General features: G+C 38.7%; 1 pseudogene; it reads right to left on the reverse strand.

Moving 5' to 3' along the window:
- Positions 1–1,320: 1,320 nt before the first annotated feature.
- Positions 1,321–3,783, reverse strand: LOC131513088 (chromobox protein homolog 3-like; annotated as a pseudogene).
- Positions 3,784–13,898: the final 10,115 nt, after the last annotated feature.

Here is a 13,898-nt window from a genome sequence, read left to right on the forward strand (position 1 = left end):
TGTTCTCAGTTTTTAAGAGTCTCTTATGTTTTGGCTCTCTCCCTCTCTAACCGTTTTTTTTTTTTTTCCCTTCCCCTCCCCCATGGTCTTCTGTTAAGTTTCTCAGGATCCACATAAGACTGAACACATATGGTATCTGTCTTTCTCTGTATGACTTATTTCACTTAGCATGACACTCTCCAGTTCCATCCACGTTGCTACAAAAGGCCATATTTCATTCTTTCTCATTGCCACGTAGTATTCCATTGTGTATATAAACCACCCAAGGGATACAGGAGTGCTGATGCATAGGGGCACTTGTACCCCAATGTTTATAGCAGCACTTTCAACAATAGCCACATTATGGAAAGAGCCTAATTGTCCAATTTAAATCATTTACTTTATATTTAAATTATCCAATTAATTATAAAATTATCTATTTAATTTGAAAATTTAGGGCTTTAGGAAAAATTTCAATTTAACTTGAAGTGACTTATTTCTTAGGTTGCTCAAAATGATGGCATCCAAGAAACATGGGCTTATCCATGGTTATGAAATTCTGTTTTGTTTTGGTGAATGTTGAAGGAAGGAAAGAAAGAAAGAAAAAGAAAGAAAGAAAGAGAAAGAGAAAGAAAAGAAAAAGAAAACCATTTATATATGTGTTATATATACACACGAAAAAACCCCAAATAACAAAAAATCCAGAATGGTCCTTAGGCATATAGGAGTTAAATGCAAATTCTGATTGAGTAATAACTATGGGGATTTCCACCAACATTTAGAAAAGCTGTTCTCTAATGCAAAGGAAATAATATATGGCCTCAAGTGATAATATAATGGTCAAAATAACACATGATCTCAAATATTCTTTTCTGATAAAAAAAACAACGCAGACAGTATTTATTCAAAGTAACCAGTGCTAGACAGAGAGATAAGATGGTGGTGTAGTAGGAGGACTAACTCTAGGCTTGCCTTGTCTTTCAAACACAGCTAGGCAAATATCAAATCATTCTGCATACCCAAGAAATCAATCTGAGGATTGAAAGAACAAACTGCACAACTAGAGGGAGAGAAGAATCTACATACAGGAATGTAGGATATGGAAAGATGTGGTTTAGGGGAGAAACAGATTGCAGGTGCTGCAGAGGGGAGGGGACCCCAGTCACAGAGAAAGACAAGAGAGAGTGGAGTGGATACACACAAGGAGAACGCTTCCCCAAAACCATTGTCTGAAAGAATGAGAGGGGCTGATCTTTGAGTTTTTGCAACCAGTGGGGCTCCTAGGACTGGAGTTTTAGGGGTCCGAGGGCTTGGCTGGGATAGAGCCCTGAGGGTGCTATCCTATTCCTGGAGAGAAGGCAGGCAAGCAATGCCACGGCAGATGGCGCCATCTGAGGGTTTCCTAAGGCACATGGGGAGAGACTGTCACTCTTCTTAGAGTACATCTGTGAGAGGTGGCTTTTGTAGAGACGCTTCTCTGGGGACAACAGAGCCAGAGGGTGCCACTCCCACCGTGCCCCCCACCCCCACCCCCCGCCGTCCCTCAGCATGGGCCCAGAGACACCTGCTGGGGTGCTGAGACACTGACTGTTTAGCCTGCTTTGCTGCAAATCCCACACCCCTGCATTTTGGTGCCACTGCCCTTCTCAGTCAAACCTGCATCAGTCCCTGCACAGTGAGACCCTTCCCCAGGAGATCAGCACAGACCCCAGCCACAGCATGTCTCTGAAATTTAGAGTTTTAAAATTCAGCAGGCTTGGCTGGGATAGAACCCAAATTGCACTGCACTCCTCCAGACAGGCAAGCAACCCAGAGGCAGACAGCATGAAAATAGTGATCTGAAAAATGTATGGGACGCAAACATTCAACTGGCACCAGCCAGTTACTTTGTCCTCATTGAGGGGCCTCCATGCTTGCTGCTCTCAGGGAAGCACTCCCAGAAGAGTGAATAATTTCCCCTGTTACTCTTGAATACAGAGAACAAACTGAGGGTTGATGGCGGGGGGGGGGGGGGGAGTGGGGGAGAGGGGAAAGTGGGTGATGGGCACTGAGGAGGGCACTTGTTGGAATGAACACTGGGTGTTGTATGGAAGCCAATTTGACCATAAATTATATTTTAAAAAATGTCCCCTCTTGTGTCCCAGACATTCAACAAATCTAAAAGACAACCCTTGGAATGGGAGAAGATATTAGCAATGACATATCTGTTAAGGGGTTATTATCCAAAGTCTATAAAGAACTTATCAAACTCGACACTCAAAAAACAAATAATCCACTTAAAATATGGGCAGAAGACACGAATAGACATTTTTCCAAAGAAGACACAGATGGCCAACAGACACATGAAAAGATGCTCCGCATTACTCATCATCAGGGAAATACAAATCAAAACTACAGTGAGATACCTCCTCACACCTGTCAGAGTGTCAAATATCAATAACTCAAGAAACAACAGGTGTTGGTGAGTATGTGGGAAAGGGGAATGCTCTATGTTGTTGGTGGGAATACAAACTGGTGTAGCCACTCTGGAAAACAGTATGGAGATTTCTCAAAAAGTTAAAAATAGAACTATTCTACAATCCAACAATTGCATTACTAGGTATTTATCCAAAGGATACAAAAATAGTAATTGGAAGGAACACATGCATCCCAGTGTTTATGGCAGCATTATCAACAATAGCCAATTTAAAGAAAGAACCCAAATGTCCATTGACTGATGAATGGATAAAGATGTTGTATATATACCACACAATGGAATATATATATATATACACACACACGAGTATATATATATATATATATATATATATATATATATATATATATATATATAATATGTGTGTATGTGTGCATATATACTTGTGTGTGTGTGTATATATATATACATATATATATATATAATATATTCATAATGGAAGATTTCTCAGTCATCAAAAAGAACCAAAACTTGGCATTTGCAATGACATGGATGGAGCTAGAGAGTATTATGCTAAGCAAAATAAGCCATTCAGAGAAAGACAAACACCATATGATTTCACTCATGTGTGGAATTTGAGAAACAAAGCAGATAAACATAAGGGAAAAAAAGAGAGAAGCAAACCATGAGGCAGACTTTTAACTATAGACAACAAACTGATGGTTACTGGAGGGGAGGTGGGTGGGGGAATAGGTTAAATAGGTGATGGGCATTAAGGAGGGCACTTGTTGAGATGAGCACTGGGTGTTGTATGTAAGTGATGAATCATTCAATTCTATCCCTGAAACTAATATTATACTGTATGTTAACTAACTGGAATTTAAATAGATGCTGAGTTAGTCTCGGTTCATAAAAAGCATTTACAATTCAAGGACACGTCATATTTGCCTCTTTGGCCAGCTGTGCCTCATCTCAATATTGCCATGTTATGACAAACATTAATTCACCACTGCTGTCTACGGCACTAATTTTTTGTTTAGGTCAAGACCTGCGGTAAAGCCTTGGATTATCAGTGGCATCTCTTTTCTTTGATTTGCTGTCGTTAGATTCACTGTCAGATAAAGGTTTTCTTTTTGTATCTCCTTTTTGAGAATTAAGAAATGCTTCAATTAACTCTGGACAATCTAAATTTTCTTCAGGTTCCCAAGTATTTTCAGCATTGTCAGTAAATCCCTTCCGCTTCAGGAAATACTCCACTTTCCCAGTCATTAGGCATCCATACAGTACTTTTTCCACCAAAATTCTTCAGGCTCTGTCTTATCCACTTTATTACTCTTTCCATTATTTTTCTCTCCCACTTTTTGCAATATATTTTAATTGGATGCCATTAAAAATTATTTTAATTTCCATTTAGTTAACATACAGTATCTTATTTGTTTTGGGTGTACACTATAGTGATTCAACAATTCCATATATTACTCAGTGCTCATCAAGGTAAGTGTACTCTTTAATCCCCTTCACCTCTTTCACCCATCTCCCCCGCCGCCCCTTCCCCCCCCCCCCCCCCCCCCCGGATCCACCTCTCCTCTGGTAACCATCAGTTTGTTTTCCATAGTTGAGTCTGCTTTTTGGTTTGTTGGATGCCATTTTTTCTTGCAAGACCTGAAGAATTATTATTCACTGCCTCTAATCTCCCAATCCCTGGTTTGCAGCACCTTTGGCCATGTGTGCTTTAAGTCTGAGCTCCATTGTTTCTTAATACAATGCTTTCACTTGACCTTTTATGGCTTCTGTCTAAAAAAGAGATAGAGAATGGGTAGGTTGGATTGGTAATAAATAAATAACCCCCCTTTTTTTGGGTGAAATCTGTAAGATGATGTTTAGCTAAATTTTTTCTTTGTTATTTAGCTGCTGATTTCTCAAAGAAAAATACTACTAATACTGAAAGTAATTTCAAGTTTCACAAAAGAATTTAAGTGGAGACAAATATCTTCAATCTACTTATGCAAAGGGCCAGAGAGAACAACTGAGTAAATTGCAGAATTTGGTGAAACCAAAACAATGAGACTATTCTATTGGCTGCAATTCACTACAAAGGTTCTAGAAATACTGGTGCTGTCACTATTCATACTTGTGAGAAAATGCTAAATGGAACTGATATGTTAAATTCTACTTTGTTAAGATGAATTCCATGTGGCTATATAGTGAAACATTGATATTGTTAAAAGAAGAGGTAAAGTTAGCTGGTCAAGGGTTGGTTGTACCTTCATAGTGCAATCAATTTCAGAAAACAAATGCACAGATGATTTTTAATAGCATAAATACAAGTCTAGTATTTTACTTTTTTATTTTATTTGAGAGAGAGAGAGCACAAGTGAGTGGGGGAGGGAGGGAGGGAGAGAGAGAGAGAGAGAGAAAGAGAAAGTATCTTAAGAAAGCTCTGCACTGTCAGGACAGAGCCCAGTGTGGGGCTTGAACCCACAAACTGTGAGATCATGACCTGAACTGAAATCAAGAGTCAGACACTTAACCGACTGAGCCACCCAGGCGCCCCTAAAATTTTATCTTATGGCACTGATGAATGAAATAGAGGACCAGTTGTTTTTTACTTTTCTTAGACACTGTGATTCTTTTTTTTAAAAATTTTTTTAACTTAAAAAAATTTTTTTAATGTTTATTTATTTTTGACAGAGAGAGAGACATAGCATGAGTGGGGGAGGGGCAGAGAGAGAGGGAGACACAGAATCTGAAGCAGGCACCAAGCCGTCAGCACAGAGCCCAACGTGGGCCTCGAACCCATGGACCACGAGATCATGACCTGAGCCGAAGTCAGACGCTCAACCGACTGAGCCACCCAGGTGCCCCAATTTTTTTTAACTTTTATTTATTTTTGAAAGAGAGAGAGAGAGATAGAGAAAGAGAGAGAGAGAGAGAGACAGAGGCGTAAATGGGGGAGGGGCAGAGAGAGGGAGACACAGAATCCGAAGCAGGCTCCAGGCTCCGAGCTTGTCAGCACAGAGCCCAATGCTGGGCTCAAACTCACAGACCGTGAGATCATCACCTGATCATTACTGACTGAGCCACCCAGGCGCCCCTCTTAAGGCACTGTGATTCTAAGGTCCATGTTTTTTCTACATGGACTGAATGTCTCCCTAGGAGGTTCCCATCTTGTCATGTATACTGTATTAGTCGTTTCTACCTTACCAAGCATAAGTTGGTCATTATTCTCTAGCTTAGAAAACAGAAAGTGGCTACCTGTGACAGTGCACAGGTAAGTCTTGGTAAGGAGCAGGACTACAGGATATAGACATAAGACAGTTCTTTGGGAAACATAGTAGAACTAAATTGTGAAATTTGTCTCTCAGTATGACCTCCTCTTTCTGAATATGTTCTCCTTCCCACAATCCCCACACTCTGGAATCTCATGCTACTTAATTTATGATCAATTAATTTATACAGATGGATAACAATGTGTTTTCCTTCTTAAAAGCACCTAGGCCTTAAAAAATGCTATTTTATTTAACTCAGGAAATGCGTTGCAAATCGGGCCATTCAAAGCCATGGAGAAAAAATCATTTGCAGGACTTTTGGAGAAGGCCAGCTTTAGAGACTTTTGCTATAATCCCAGGCAGGTAGAAGGAAGTTTAAAGGAACAGGGAAGCTGTTCCTATTGTGGGGAGGGGTCCATAGTACGAACAGAAAGGATAAAAGTGCTGGATAATACCAATGGATGCAAATGGGAGGAAGGTAAATCAAGGTGATGGTGTTGGAAAAATGATCAGCTTTAGCTCTGGAGATTGGTAAATTTTGTCCTTAAACTTTTGAAGGACAAGGTCATCCCTTTCCAACTTCATGCTGCACAGCTTGGGTTTAATAAGAGTGTCCTCAATCCAGGTCTGGAGCAGATCCACGAGGCCTTCTGAGAAAAGGCCAGTCTTCTCTAGAATTCAGTCGTATCTTCTTAGCCTTTAGTCCTGGCAATTTTCAACCACATAGGTGTTCTTTGGGTACTAACCATGAACATTTTTCAAAGCTTTTTACTGTGAGAAATTTCAAATACACACAAAAGTAGAGAGAATAGTATAATGAATCCAATGTACCAGTTCCATCTAATTTCAACAGTCACAAACATCTGTTGGTCTTGTTTTCTCTATTATCATATAATACTCCCCTCACTCCCCTATTTAAGCTAAAGTGTTTTGAAGTAAATCCCAGAGTGCATGTCATTTTACCCATAAATACTTCAGTAAAATCATGGCCATCTTAATAACCATAGTTATAAGGATGAGAAGAGAGAGATTATTATAGTCTACATTTATTATGTTCTGTGTTCAGAACTCTCTGCCAAACACTTAGCATCGTGTTATTTTAGGTCATCCCTTCACCATTCAGTCAATGAGGCATAATGGTCCCCACTTTTCTGGCAGGGAAACTAAAGCTGCAAGAGGTGTAGTAAATTGATAAAGGTCACGCAGCTAGGAAGTGATGCTACTGGGATTCAAATTTTCTTTGCTTACTCTGTATCCTGTGCCCTTAACAACTCTATACAAATGTCTTACCACTGAAGCATACTTGTCCTCTGAAAATAGACCCATAAGGAACACCTTTGCATGGGTGAAAGAATTGCTTTGCATGAAACTATTTATCGTATTGCTTTGTGCCCTTGAATGAATTCCTTGTTGACTGAGAATGTTTGGGCCGAAGGAGTGTTGGCTTTGGAGTCACACAGCTTTAATTTGGACATAATTGTTTCATCACTTTCTGGTTGTGAGCCTTTGATAAGTCACTAGGGTTCTGGGTCTCCATTTTTTCATCAACTCCTGTGAAGATTAAATGAGACACTTGAAAGTTTTACAACAGTGCACTTTATGGAGACTGGAACCAAGAGTATTTTGGTACTCTGCCTCTACTTTGTCTTCCTTCCATCTCCCCATGACATCTCACTATGAGTGTATTTTCGCTTCTCCTTCCACCACCTCTCTTCCATTCTGTGTAGTCAAGGCTATAGTTATATCCATATGTCCTGTGTTTCGTCATTTAGCATTTTGGGGGGGTTAATTTCTACTCTTTTTACTTCATCTCTTATAAATTTTAAAATACTCAAGGCTGGCTTTGCCTTATATTAATTTTGTGCATTATTCTTACTGCATTTTTAACATAAGCTACCTAAAACTTTCAGGAGTTGGCAGGGTATAAATGATCTATCTCATTATTTAGTGTCACATTCTCTATGGGATTATGAAGTAGTGTGTGCTGCATGAGCCATGGCACATTTTTGTCATCATTGTGTTGTCAATTTCAATTAAGGCTGAGAACATCTGATGAATAGATGGGGTGGCCAGGGTGGGGAGGAGGGTCAGATAGGCTTATGGTCATTTTGATAGCCTGGCATATTCTTCAAACCAATTTACAAGGCTGTTTTAATTACCTTGGCAACTGTCCTTGGAACCCTTTCCAAGTTCCTCACATTAAAAAGTCTTCTCATCAGCAACAACCAAAATTATCAATGATTAAAATGTCATAAACCTCCCAGTTCTCTGCTGGGCTCATCTTATAGATGGACTCTAAGGTTTTTATAGTCTGAGATGTCAAGCTTATTCTCTCGTTGCCATTGGTAACAGTTGAGATCTCTTAAAAATACTGAATAAGCTCTTCAGGTCAATGTACCATATTCATATTGTGACTACTGAATGAATCAAATTGGATTAAAGAATTTTTTTATAGAGAAATAAAGGGGCTTCTTGTTGGAAATTGGTACATTATTACTTGGCACTGAGAGATAAATAAAGAGATCAGACATTTATCTTGTATGATTCAACCGTGTATAGAATTAAATGTAATTTTGACTTAGTTGAGACCTAAGAAATATAAATGAAAACCAGTACATGCACACATAAATATACACGTATTTACAGATCTTCCTCAGGCTAAAAAATAGCCATATAAAAATTGTGATTTTAGGTTCCTTGAGGAAAGAACAAAACTGGATATGATAGTGGTCTTAAAATTATGAGGTAGAGATGCGGAAAAATAAAGCAGAAATGGGGGAAATTCTTAGAATTTTTTCTGAGGCAAAAACAAAGTGGAAGTGGGTCAGGGTTGGTTTGGGAAATGTTGACAGGAGGTAAGTCTACTGGTCCATTTTGTTTCCAGGTCAGCCCTTTCCTACCTGGGCGTCATTTCCTGGCTTCCTAAAAGACCCAGAAAGATGAGATCTGGTGTGTGGTTGAGTGATAGAGATAAAGAGGTGGGGAAAGAGACGGTTTATCAGGTATCTATTGCTGCATCAAAAACCTCCTCAAATCTCAGGATCTTAAAGCAATGCTCATTGATTGCTTACAATTCTACGGGTCAGGAAATCCTGACAGGACTCCGCAGAGATGGCCAAGCTCACTTAAGCAGCTATGTTCATCTGGGGCTGGGAGAGGCTGTAAGTCCAAGATGGCCTCACTCACATGTTGGGAGCCTTGGGGGTGCCTGTCAGCTGGGTTGCTTTGGTTTTCCTCCACCTGACCTTTCTCTTCATGTGCTTTCTTTTTCCATTAGGATAGCTTGGAGTTCTTTATGTGGTCACTCAAGGTAGCAAGAAAGCAAAAGGGAAGCTTCCAAGCTTAAGACCTAGGCTTGGACCTGGCAGTTTCAAGTTTACTGCATTGTATTGATCAAAGCCAGTCACAGGACCATCCCAGATGTAAGGGAGGGGCAACGGACTCCACCTGCTGCATAAGAGGTGTGGTGGGGGACAAGAGAGATTGGTTGTGGGCATCTTTGCACTCTGTCTCCCACAGACGGCCACCCAGAACTGCATTCTGATGAATGCCTGCTGCCTTTGACTTCTGGTAAGGAGCACTGACAGATTTTCCAAATCTCACAGGGGTAGATACTGACATTCTGATCCATTTTCCTTTCATTGGGAAGATGGTGCAGGAGGAAGAGCACTGGTTTAACTTTGGACCTGGATTCTGATCCTTACTTAGCCACTCATCAGATATATAGCTTTGTGGCCACTTCATACCCTGTGAACAATACTTTCCTCATCTCTAAGTTAGTAATAAATATTACTTACCTCCTACGGTAGTACTGAGATGTTGCTGAAATAACTTACACAGCCTAACCCGGTGACTACCTTACTTAATCAAAGTGAGCACTCAGTAATATTCATCTACTTCCCTCTACACTTCATCTGGGAGAGTCATAACTGTGTGCTCATAAGGAGGGTGACCATAAAATTTATTGTCTAAATGAGGACACCTCTGCGTGTGCAACAAGGCATTATTAATACTTATGCCAGACAAGAGTCATATGTTGGGAGTATTCCCAGGCAAACTGGGTCACCCTGGTCATAAGGAACTGCTGGATGGGGCAAGGACAGTGTGGTAGCTGATGCCTTCAGTGAGAACTTTTCAGTCTATTTATATTTAATATTATTAAGTATACTTTAAAGGCATTATAAAGGAGATGAGAAAATTCATAAGAGGAAATCAGAATTCAGAGTGACTGTAGGCCGATGTTGTCTATTACCCTGCATTTCTTTCTTGGTGATGGTATATCTTGTAGCAAATTTATCTTCTGTGTGAAAGTTAAAAAAAAAACAAAAATGATTTATAAGGGAATTAATCAAATCCACTTGAAAGCAATTTCTCCCTTTGTATCCTACTCCCCAAGTGTTTTTATCTCTAGATCCTGTTTCAATCTTAGCATTACTAAATGTATAATTCCAGGAAAGAATAATTGACCAGGGGAATTCATGTTATCAGAGTCTGGCACAGAGACAATTATATTTCTGTACATCTTGAATGGGAATTGATAAGCAATGCCAAAAATTCTCACCCTGTATAGAATTACTTAAAATATGTTTGATAAAGAAAAAAAAAACAGATCAATGATATTCTGAGAACTATTTTGTTTTGAGAGGTCTAAAGGAGTAGTAGGCTCTTGCAGTCCATCTTAGAGACATAGACGTGGCAGAGGAATAGAACAAGTTGAAACTGAATACAGATGACCAAGATTGCATGTTATCATAACTTCATGCCCAGATGGTTGTGATGTTAAATGTTAGGTCCATATCTCTCTTGACTATAATGAGTAGCAAGTCTTAATGTTGTTTTGTACTTGTACAGACTATGGTGTATTTAATTCTTCATTTTTTTTCTGCAGTGCTATTTTCCAACTCAAGGAAAATAAGAAAGATTTAATTCCTTTGGTGGTAGATGCCTCAAATATATATTAAGCATGCGCTTAATATGTGTCAGGCTATCTCCAATGCATCCTCAAACAAACTAAACTATGTTTTTATAACAAAGTCTAAAAATTAATCAGTTGCATTATCTTTTTCCTTAATAACACAAAAGTTTTAGTCTATTAAACATCTCTCCATGGGGCACCTGGGTGGCTCAGTTGGTTGGACACCCAACTCTTGATTTTGGCTCAGGTCATGATCTCATGGTTTGTGAGATTGAGCCCCAGTCAGCGAGAAGCCTGCTTGGGATTCTTTCTTTCCCTCTCTTCCTCTCTCCCTCCCTCTCTCCCTCCCCCTTTCAGCCCCTTCCCTGCTCACTCTTTCTCTGTCTAAAAAATAAGCATTAAAAAAAAGATTAAAAAAATAAACATTGCTCCAACATCTCCTTGACTACTGTTACTGTTTTCTTCCATGTTGTTGATGAGCACTACTTTGATTCCACACTGTATTTTTTTTTTTAAAGTTTATTTATTTTTGAGAGAGAGAGAGAGAGGGAGGGACACACACACACACACACACACACACACACACACACACATACACACACACACATAAGTGGGGGAGAGGTAGAGACAGAGGGAGAGAGAGAGAATCCCAAGCAGGCTTCACACTGTCAGCAGAGAGCCTGACTGGGGTCTCCATCTCATGAACCGTCAGATCATGACCTGAGCCAAAATCAAGAGTCAGACATTCAACTGACTGAGCACTCAGGTACCCCAATTCCACATTCTTTTTAAACATAAATTTAATTATTTATACCCCTTTATAGTTAATACTTGTTTGCATTTAAGGACACAGGGTACTAATTTGTTTATTCCTTAGCTCTGGGTTTATTTTTTTCCTACCCAAGTATAGCTTGTAGTATTTCTTTTGGCACAGGTCTGTGGATTAAAGATATTTTTAGTTTCAGGTTGGAAATATTTTCTTTTCCCCTCTGTCTCAAATGATGGGGTGACATAAGATATTAGGATCTATATTCCATCAATATTTTGGAGATTTTTATCATCTCTGGGATTATTCAGTAATGTTTTGGTAAATATTTTCTGGATGTTGAGGAAAGAACCCTGATTTGTAGCATTTGTCAATTTCTATGGTATAAATATTCCCACTGTGGTGATGTCAAGCTACTGCCATAGTGAGTGTCTGACAGGATTCCTGGAAATATGACAACCAGCTTTTTGAGCTGGTGCAGGCCGCTTCCGGCATGCCACAGCATCTATTGTGGCTGATTAGAATTTATGTCAGTGTGATTATCTTTCTATTCTAGGAAATCTTTTTCCTTGGGAGCTTTTATGGCTTTCTTTTACTACTGATGTTCTGCAGTTTCAAATGATATTTTGGCATGAATTTACCTTTGTTTGTACTGCTTGGGACCCAGTATGTCTCTTCATTTAAGAAATCAAATCTTTCTTCTGCTCTTGAAAAATCTCGGTATAATGAGAATAGCCATTACCTGTTCCCTATTCTCTCTAGTGTCTCCATCTGGAATTCTGATTAGATATAATATGGAGCATCTAAATCTAGCTTCCATGGCTTTCGTTTATTGTTTAAATTTATCATCTTTCTTGTTTCATTTAGGGTTTTTCTTCAGACTATTCTTCTAACTTATGTTTTAAATGTTATTATTATTTTTTAATGCTTATTTATTTTTGAGAGAGTGAGAGAGAGCAAGAGAGGAAAAGCATGCGTGAGGAGCAGAGAGAGAGGGGGAGACAGAGGATCCGAAATGGGCTCTGTGCTGGCAACAGAGATCCAGATGTGGGGCTCAAACTCATGAACATGAGATCATGACCTGAGTTGAGGTCAGATGCTTGACTGACTGAAGCACCCAGGGGCCACAATTCTTCTAATTTATTCTCTTTTCACCAATAATTAATGTACTGTTTAACATATGTACTAAAATTTTATTTCAATTATTATACTTTCCTATAAATATCTTTTGTGGTGCCTGGGTGGCTCAGTTGGTTAAGTGTCCTATTACTGACTTTGGCTCAGGTCATGATCTCACAGTTTGTGATATTGAGCCTGCTGTTGGGCTCTGCACTGACAGCGTGGAGCCTGGTGGGGATTTTTTCTCCTCCTCTCTCTGCCCCTCTCCTGCTAGCATTCTTGCTCTCTCTCTCAAAATAAATAAACTTAAAAAAAAAACTTTTAAATAGTCCATTGATTGTTTTTTTTTTTACAAATGTCCTTCATAAATTTCTGTTTTTATGTTCTGAAATACTTTGAAGCTATTTATTTATTTATTTATTTATTTGAAGCCTTTAATTATACTTATTTTGGAGTCACTACTTCTGTTCTAGTGTGAATTCTTCTGTTTGTTAGGTCTGTGGGTTGTCTCTTGGCTATGGGATATAATAGTTAATAATTAATTAGTGAGTGTTCATTCGGAAGTTTTGAGCACTTTATTTGTATTATCTCAATCATCTCAGTAAACTAGTAGATAGATACTGTTATTTCATTCTATAGATAGTGATACTGAAGGGTTGAGAAATTAAGTAACTTGCGTAAGGACGCATAGATAGGAGAGGCAGGGCCAGGAAGAAGTCTAGATTTAGAGTACATACTTCTAATCATTATTCAGTGCAGCCTCTTTATGTGTCTTCCTCCCCAATAATCTTTCTCCTGAAGTATGAACATACATGTATAAAAGTACAAAACAACGCCATAATGGAATGGCTTTGTGAATTTTCACAAAATGGAGACACTCACACCCAGATCGAAGAACAGTGTATGTCCAGTACCTTAGACTCTCCCTTTGTATATTGTTAATGTGTTTTTATCTTGAATTATTAATTCTAATAGTTTGTCTCCAGATTGGTTTCTTTTCTTGTGTACATATTGTCATTTTATGTGTGAATAATTGTAGTTTTGTTTTTTCTTTTTCCATTTTGAATATTTTTCCTTTGTCTTATGGATAGGGACTCCTGTACAATGTTGAATAGAAATAATGCTAGAAGACATCCTTATCTCATTCCCAGTCTAAGAGAGAAAGCTTTAAACGTTTCATTGTTAAATATATGAATTATCTTAAGTTTTTGGTGGGTACTCTCTCTCAGATTAAGGATTTCATTTCTATGCCCAGTTTGGTAAGAGTTTTTATCATTAATGGGTTATGTTAGATTTTTGTCATTGCTGTAATAAGTTGCTGCAAACTTAGTGACTTTAAAGGACATAAATTTATTATTTTATAATTCCTTAGGTTAGAACTCTGCCAGGTTTTGGTATTAAGGTTATGCTGACATGAAAAAAAAAATGAACCTC

Source organism: Neofelis nebulosa, chromosome 5 (genome assembly GCF_028018385.1).
Source record: "Neofelis nebulosa isolate mNeoNeb1 chromosome 5, mNeoNeb1.pri, whole genome shotgun sequence".
Lineage (NCBI taxonomy): Eukaryota > Metazoa > Chordata > Mammalia > Carnivora > Felidae > Neofelis > Neofelis nebulosa.